We start from the raw sequence: 9,449 nt of genomic DNA on the forward strand, positions 1-9,449 counted from the left end.
AGATGTCGTGGCTACCATCAGCTTCGTACGCCCTCCTGATCACCTCATGTAGCCAGAAAGAAAGTGTGTTCTTGGATACTTCTTTCTTGGTCACCTCAGTGCTAACAAAGAGGCATCAACATCAGGCCTGAGGTGCAGAGTTCTCTTCAGATAGCGCCGTAGCGCTCTCACAGGACAAAGCAGCGTTTCATCTGCATCGTTGTCGGTGAAGTCCAATAGGGAGGGGATCGTGAATGACTCGAACCGGTCGTCAGGGACCGAAGGATTCTGAGTCTTCGCTACGAAGTTCGGGACGAAATCGAGCATCACAGATCCCCATCCCCTGGTATGCTTGACATCGAAGGATAGACCATGAAGTTCCCCTACTCTCTTCGCTGATGCCAGGGCCAGCAAGAAGAGGGTCTTGAGGGTCAGATCCCTGTCTGACGACTCTCGGAGTGCCTCGAAGGGACTTCAAGTCAGACTCCTAAGGACGAGAGTCACATCCCACCCTGGGGGCCTGAGTTCCCTGGGTGGGCAAGACCTCTCGAAGCTCCTCATGAGAAGGGAGATCTCGAACGAGTTCGAGATATCCACTCCCCTCAGTTTCAGGACTAGGGCCAAGGCGGCCCTGTATCCTTTGACTGTGGGGACGGAGAGGAGCTTCTCTCGGCGAAGAAAAATGAGGAAATCCGCTACCTGCTGAAGAGTGGCTCTGAGAGGAGATAGACCCCGTCTACGACACCAACCACAGAAGACGGCCCACTTTCCCCTCCGGTACACAGCTGCAGAGGACTGTCCTGATATACCCAGCCATCTCTGTTGCCTGCTCGGAGAGGAAAAAGCCTCTCACTCGCAAGAGATGGTGGATAACAGCCAGCCGTGAAGACGAAGGACTGGACTGACTGGTGTTACCGTTCCATGTGTGGCTGGCAGAGAAGGTTGTGCCAAGGGGGAATCTCTCTCAGTGCTTCAGCAGCATAGCCAGCAAGTCCGGATACCAAATGGCCTGAGGCCATTTGGGAGCCACCAGGATCATCCGGAGATTTGGGGTGACCAGCGCCCTGCTGATCACCTTGCGAATCAGACAGAACAGGGGAAAGGCGTAGACAAAGAGGTTGTCCCACGGGTGTTGAAGAGCATCCTCTGCAGCTGCCCGTGGGTCCGGCACAGCCGAGAAGAAAACCTGAAGATTCCTGTTGTGCCGGGTGGCGAACAGAATCTACGACTGGACACCCCCTCAGGTTGAAGAGCCTTTCCGCCACGTCTGGGTGTAGGGACCATTCGGTCCCTATCACCTGATCCTGGCGGCTGAGCTTGTCTGCTACTACATTCCTCTTTCCTGGAATGTAGCGAGCTGACAGCTCTACTGAGTGAGCCACGGCCCACTCGTGCACCTGCAACGTCAACTGGTGCAATGGGAGGGACACTAGGCCCCCTGCTTGTTGGCGTATGCCACTACTGTGGTGTTGTCGCACATCAACACCACTGAGTGTCCCATCAGACGGTCCTGAAACTCTTGGAGAGCTCCCGTACATTGATGTGAAGGTGCTTGTCGTGATGATCCCACATGCCTGCGGAGAAGCACTCCTCTTACGAGGTTCCTGTCGTCCAGCCACCAGGCTAGGTCCTGCCTCACCTCCTCCGTGAGGAACACGGGGAAGTACGGCGGGTCTCTTGCCTGTGACCAACTCTCCTTTAATCTCCACTGGAGAGACCACAGGTGAAGGAGGCCCGTGAGGGGACTAACTTTCTCGAGTGCGACAGGTGGCCAATCACGACCTGCCACTGCTGAGCTGGCTGTTCTACCAAGACAGGAAACTGGTGGCTGCCTCCCTGAATCTGCTGATCCGCGAGTCTGTGGGGAAGACTCGCCCTGCTACCGTATCGATCAGCATACCCAGGTACTTCATCCTCTTCTTGGGCTCGAGATCTGACTTCTCGAAGTTTACCACGATCCCCAGACTGCGGCAGAACTCGGGGAGTCAATCCCTGTCCCGTAGCAACTGTCGAGATACCACAAAAGACGTATCCCTGACGAGTGGGCCCAAGCAGACACCAGAGTGAACACTCGCGTGAACACCTGTGGGGCAGTTGAGAGACTGAAGCAAAGTGCCCTGAATTGGTACACTGTCCTGTCGAGGATGAAGCGGAGGTACTTCTTGGAGGATTGATGAACGGGTATCTGGAAATACGCGTCCTTCAAGTCCACCGAAAGCATGAAGTCGTTCTCCCTGATGGAGTCGAGCATGGAGCGTGCCGTCTCCATCGTGAACCGAGACTGGCGAACGAATCGGTTCAGGGGAGAGAGATCTATCACCAGGCGCCAGCCCCCTGAAGACTTCTCCACAAGGAAAAGACGGCTGTAGAAGCCCGGGGTGGACCGATCCCTGACGATCTCCACAGCTCCTTTGCTCAGCATGGCTTGGACTTCCTGCCGAAGTGCTACGTCCTTGGATGATCCGAAAACGTAAGTCTGAAGGTGGACAGGGTTGGAGGTGAGGGGTGGCCAAGACTCAAAGGGTAGTAGATACCCCTCCTGAAGGACGTCTACTATCCAGGTCTTCGCTCCATAGCGCTGCCATGTTGCCCAATGGCTCGCCAGGCACCCCAGCCACTTCCAGCAGCTGGTGAGGGGAACGTCGTCTTTAGCGTTTCCCACCTCTCTTCGACTTCTTCTTCCCAGCTCCCCCTCGTGAGAAGGAGGGCTGGTGACAGTCGCTCCTTGAAGAAGTTGGAGGCAGAGTCTTTCCTCTGGGCTTCGACAATGCTAACCAAACTCTTGGGCTTGGCCGCAGTAGCTTGAGGCTGCCCAGCCGCCTTCGAGACTGCCTGGTGTACTAAACAGTCACTGTCGTCAGTGCGCCGTCGTTCCACCGCAGCGTCCACCATCTCTCCTGGGAAGAGAGAGGAGGAACTCCACACTGGTCCGTTACGAAGACCCAAATCCGCCTCACGCCCAGCTGCCCTGGTCACTTGGGTGAGGACTGCGTCCCTATGCCGAAGAACCAGGTTGGCCCACAGGTTTGGCGTCTGGTGGGCTAGGTAGGAGATGGCTCTACCTCCAGACTGGCACAGTCTCCCGAAAGCCGGGTCACCTTCAGGAGAGATGTTCCCCGAGGTGGCCGCGACCTTAGACACTGTGAGGGACCGCAGGTCTTCGCCAGGAGACTGGCTTGGAATGCCGCCATGGCGGTCGATTCCAAGGCGAGGTGCCTCTTGCTGCGAGAACCATAGGTTCTCCGCAGGAGCTCTGCAGAGACACCCCCGGAGTTAGCCTAGCTAGCTCTGGGTTCACCTGTTAGGGCATGATAGGGTCCTCAGATGGCACGTAGAACCTTCTGTGTCACAGTAGGTGCCCGGGGGGAAGTAGCTTGGAATACCTTGCCCAGAACCCTTTAGCAAAAACCCTCCTGTTCCAGAAGACGAGTTGGTTGCACCTGGCCCGCAAAACGCGAGTTCACCAGAGCAGATTGCGGCAGACCGACCATCGTCCTGGGTTCCTTCTTAGGACCCCAGAACAACTCGAACCTGGACATAGGCTCAGAAGGTGGGAGCAGCGATCCTTCCCCGAGGTCGTTGTGCTGACGGATCAGCGCAATAATCTCTGAAAACGACCTCTGGATCTCGGAAGTGACCGCGTCCTGTGGAGTAGGACCATCAAGTCCCTCCAGCAAGAACGCCTCTTGAGATCCTCCTCCTTCAGGAGCTCGTAGGGCATCGTGGTGGGATCGTGAAGAGCGTGCTCCCCACGATTACTCCGGTTCGCCTCGCTCTTCCCGGTGTAACCCGAGGAAGTTGACGTGATCGGAGAGGAAAACCTGACACTCCCCCCTCGCCCACCGGCAGAACCAGTGTGCTTGGGGGGCTAGGTAGGCCTGGTCACGCGGCTCTCCGGGGGAGAGCGGCTGGACTGAGAACCGCGGCTCCGGTCCCGAGCATCAGAGGAGCTGCTGCTGGTCCCCCTACCCGCCCGGTCCCGGTGAGAGTGACGGTCAGGGGACCGGCAGAGTCTGCTAAAGTGGTGGGAGTGGGCCTGTCCTCACGGCGCGTCTGCCGGTTCCGGCGATCGAGGGGACCTCTTCCCTGCCTCGGCCCGCAGCCGGTCTGGGACTGTCGCGTCAACCCTGGGTACCCGCGGATCGCTACGAGATGCGATCGTTGGTCTAGTGGGAGTCACCTGAGCGACTCTCACCAGTCTTCCGCTCCGTGCCTCGGTCCTTGCACCGAGCAAACTCGGAAGCCTGAGCCTTGGCTGCATGGTCACCCGCGGGCGACGGCACACCCGGTACCTTTTGCGAACAAGAGGCCGAGCCAGAACCTGATGTAGCGGCAGAGCCCCTAGCACCAGGTGAGGAGGTACCGGTGTTAGCCGGTACCCCTCTGGTCCCCGTCTTCTTCCTTGTGGAAGGAGAGACAGGCAGGAGGACCAGCGACAGACCCCCCGTCACCGCCGGAGTGAGACGGGCCCTTAGAAGCTCCCGAAAGACATCTTAGGGGGGGAGGAGGCGGCCTTCTTCTTCCTCGGCTGTGAAGCCTTGGAAATCGAAGGGGAAGAGGTGGCAGCAGACGACGACGAAGATGATGAAGACGACGACGACACCTTCCTCTTCTTCTTCTTCTTCTTCGTCAGCTTCCTCAGGACAGTCGTCAGTTCCTCCATTCAGGAAGGAGCCGGGGCAATTGCCAAGCAAACACGGCCTGGCTGCACCTGTCCAGAAACGACCCGCGACTAGAGCAGCAACACCACGGGCAGGAACGACGTCGGCAGGGGTTGGTCAGGTACAGCTGGTACAGCAGGAACGGCAGGTACAGCAGGAGGCGGGGCAGCAGCCAGCGACATCCTGGGTACTGGCGGCAGGTCCAGGGGCGAGCTCTTGTGGGCACCGGAAGTCGGGGGCTGAGGCGAGAGCATCTGAGGCAGAGCGGCGGAGTCACGACCCTCCTCGCAATACCTGGAAGCGGCGCCTCGATAGCAGCTGAAGGTGTTACCATGGTTACATGTTGAGTGTACACCAGTTGCGGAGGGGCGGCATACCCCGGGGTCGAGATGGTGGTGGTAGTGGTGGTTACCGGGCCGTGTTTGTTACCCGGAGGCGGGGCAGACCCCTCGCTCGCCAGTTGATGCAGCAGCCCCCGAACACTCAGTGTCCCCTGGAGACCCAGCGAGAACCAAACCTGGCCGAGGTTGTCACCCGCCGGCAGGCACACCTGAGGGAGCAAAGGTCGGGTTAGTAGGGGGGCTTCTCCCTCGCCCGGGCGAATGGAAGACCCGGAGTACAACTGAATGTCAGGGTATCTCGCCCCCTCCTCCACATTCGACGGATCAGGCGAAGAGGAGCGAGAAACCCTCTCCGAAGGGGAAGGAGCCATACGCGGGAGTTGAGATGGAGGGAAGAAAGAAGACAACGTGTCCGAGACCAGGGGAGTAGCCGGAAAACTTTCCGTTGACTCCCTGGAAGGCTTACGTCGCTTCCTCCCCCCCTCAAATCGCAGCCACTGCTCCTCCGACCACACACAACAAATATCACAGGGCTCGGTGTGAGAGCATTCGCGCCCCCCGACACCGAGCACATATATCATGAGGGTCAACTTCAGGAAAGGAGCGGAAGGCCCCACACTTATGGCCCTCCACACCAGGGCATCTGCAGCTGATGGGGGGGCGTGGGGAACTCTCCAGCTCAGGAGAATCCATAATAAAATGAAAATACAAAAGTCACAAGTACTTACAGGATTTTCACACAAATACACTAGTAAGAGAAGGCAAACCAAAGTTTGAAGTACGTAGCATGCGACGATGGCGGGCAGAGAGAAGTGGAGAACACGTCTGTCACCCAGCACCGCTGAAAGCAAGTGATTCTTCACCTCCCAGTCGCCCGGTGCGCTGACTGTTGGACAAGCAGTTAACTACCGAACTCCCTTGTTTGAAGCTTACGACCGGTTCCAGCTGCCGCAAGTTACATTCCTATTGTTAAAGGACCGATGGTTTGTATTACGTAACGGAAAAAACCACTGCCATATTTGATCTGTACCATCAAAAACAACAAACCAAGTAATCACATTTAAAAATATATATATATTAAGATACTATAATATTTCTGCAAATTATTGCCCACAAATTTCAACGCCCAAGAATACTTGTATGTTGTATGTACTTGCTTTGGTTATTCCTTTAAATAAAACTATAAGCAACCAAAATACTATATTTTAAGTAATTTTCCATGGAAATACCCGACGCAGAGCAACTAGATTTACCCAATATACCTATAGCCTATCCATGTACTCAATTTCATAATCAAGTACCCAAATCAAATTACTCCTAAAATAGACCTATTGCTTACCAATATTTATATCAATATAAATCTAGTAGCATCAGTACTAATTAAAATTATTAACTTATTACACAGGATTCTGTGAATAACGAAGATTAAGGCACCAAGGACATTCGAGTTTGGAAAAAGGGTGGAGGGGGGAGAAGACATAGCAGCACTGGCTACATACAAAACTGACTTTGCCCTATATAGTACATAAAAATTGGCTAAAACCTTCAAAGCCAGATTTAAGTACGCTAAAGTTGTCTGGTGAACGAAATTGCCAGACCACAACCACATTATTTTGTGTTATATGCTAACTTTGGTTTATCCCAAAATGGCTATATTATCAGAGACTGAAGAGTAATACTCCACTTAGTTTATTAAGAACACCTAGCTTTTGCCGCATTTAAGCACGATCACAGTAACACATACGTTGACACATATTTACTTCACCGAGACTTCTAACAAATAAAAGAGGCTAAGACCACAAAGCCGGCCAAGCCAAAGGGAAACGTTTTTTAGTTTTTGTTTTAGAAAGTTCAAGGATACGTGAACAGGCATCGAGGTTTAAAAGACGGGGTTACCTTTAGCATCCTTGGAAAGCATTTCCGTCTTTTTAGATATATTTGAAATTTCATCAAAGAACTTGAAAGTAAAGGATAACCATATATAAATATTTTTATGTCAAAATTTGTATTATGACTACAATTCCGTCAATTGACAGAAGCATTATGGTACGCCTTTGTCTAAAACATTTGCTTTGACTAAAATCAATGGCTGTGGCAAAATTCTCTCTCTCTCTCACACACACACATCATAAAACAAACAGAAATGAAAGTCGGAGACCTATTGAATTATTGTTGAAACTGCTTGTTGCAATTTATCCTTTAAAGGTATAGTACAAGGTTACACAGCTGCAATGAAATAAGCCGTTCGTTGTGTTTCATACACTCGGTAGTAATCTATCTGACTTTTTAATGTGCAAAACCATCCTCCAGTGAAAAAGGATGAATAGATGCAAGTTATTCCTCTTTACAGTTCTAAGACGTCTTTCCGCTCACAAATCCAATAGAACTGGTCTTTTTTTTTTTAGACTGCTGTATTTGTTTTTGTTTGTATGGTGCTTTTACGTTGTATGGAACCGGTGGTTATTCAGCAACGGGACCAACGGCTTTACGTGACTCCGAACCACGTCGAGAGTGAACCTCTACACTATACTCTTTTTTTTTTTTTTTTTCATCTGTCCATCCGCCTGTGGTGTTTTTGTATGGTAACACTGCGTCCCGGGCTTTAGATAGTTACATTCAGCTTACATTCAACGATTATATTAACATCCTATTTCGAATATTAACGGTGTAATTCGCATACAGTAAATTATTAAAACACTTTTCAGTTGCAAATGTACACCCAGATATCCTTTTATTTACCTAAAACTTACACATAGCGTAACTATCCAAAGCCCGGGACGCAGTTTTACCATACAAAAACACCACAGGCGGATGGACAGATGAAAAAAAACAGAGTATAGAAGAAATACACATCTCTCACTCCTCAATGGAATGGCCGAGAATCGAACCCGCGACCACCGAGGTAGGACACTAATACCATACCAACCACGCCGCTGAGGCGCTTCAGACTGCTGTAAGTGAGCAAGATAGGCGAAAAATTTGTAACAGTAAACTACCAAGTGATTTCCTAGGCCCACCACCTACCAATAGCAAAAATTTATTTGGTGTAACGCGATGGTTCCTTAAGCTTGGATTGCAATACACATTTTCATGAAAAATTTGGTCTGAATGTGGCTATAATTATTAAGTAGAGTTGTTGTCTTCGTTGTCTTTTTCAAATATCTATCGCAGATTTTAGTATAGGCCTAGTTTCTTCCATAAATGTTTGGCGTTTATTCAGTATGTCTCATCCTGAGCAGATTTTGTATCAATAACATAAAATACATAAAATCATTGCTGGGTTGGTCTATCTGTGAGCTCCCAAAGTAGTATGTATACAGTACCCTTGTATATATCAATTTTAATACAGTCTTACTTGTGGTTCTGTACACACTTTCAAGCGTGTATGAAAGATTAAACTAAAGAACCTTACACTGGCAGATATCAGATTGTTTCCCATGTTTATTTCACCGTCAAAATCCTTTTTCCTGCTTATATTTTTATGAAACATTTTTACCCTGTTTTCTCTACAGATGATTGGAGCCATACTGCCATATGTAGATACGATGGAAATGTGAAGACTGCGCTCTCTATAAGTCTCAGGTGTTGCATAATGCAATAAAATCACTCGTGGATAAACTATTAGTATCCTGGAGCTAGTATTTTTTTTTTCTTACAGCTGATGATAAATGGGCTGCAATCATAGCTGCTAGAAATCTGAAGTATGAATATTTTTCTAATCTTGTGTAGGCAGTACCTTTATGAGACCAAGCTGTTGCAGACTGAAAGAACTTGACCTGTAAACAAAAAAAGGATGCTGGGTATGGGAAGGGCTTCCCTCTAAGCATAATCCATGACCATAAACGATAGGAAGGTTTACTGGTAGCATCTAAGAATTACAGCTGATGCAGAAGAGCAAGAAATCTGAATTACATTTTTCTTATATATGCATGTTATGCACGTGTAGCTGGATATGTCCATAAACCCCAATGCCCTATTGGACACTGATGCGTACTAGCAGCTGCAATAAGAATATATAGAATAGCGAGTTTTTTTTTTTTTTTTTAAATATGAAGCACTCAAACCTATCGATCAGAATAATGCCCGATAGCGTGGTTTGGAATGTTTCTTGACCTGCCCTAGAAGTTAAAAATTATTTTAATTTGTTGGGCTAGTTTGATATGGGGTGTACTTTAATTTTTAAAAAATGCACTTTTCAATAATTGTCAATCCCTCACCCTTTCGTCTGGCTGTTATTGTATCCAGTTTACTCATACTATGAGAAGGGTGGTTTCGGATACACTTGGGCTGCATGCATAATTGATTGCTCTCAACTCTTCTGTATGGATTTTTAATAGTAAATCACAAAACCCTCAATCATATAATGCCTGAATTTAGGAGGAGGTCGAGAAGTTGAGGTCCCCCACTATATGGCAAGAATCCAGTAAGTACAGGAAGCTCATGGTAAATGCATAAATAGACCTATGCC

This window comes from Macrobrachium nipponense, chromosome 7 (assembly GCF_015104395.2).
Source record: "Macrobrachium nipponense isolate FS-2020 chromosome 7, ASM1510439v2, whole genome shotgun sequence".
Taxonomy (NCBI): domain Eukaryota; kingdom Metazoa; phylum Arthropoda; class Malacostraca; order Decapoda; family Palaemonidae; genus Macrobrachium; species Macrobrachium nipponense.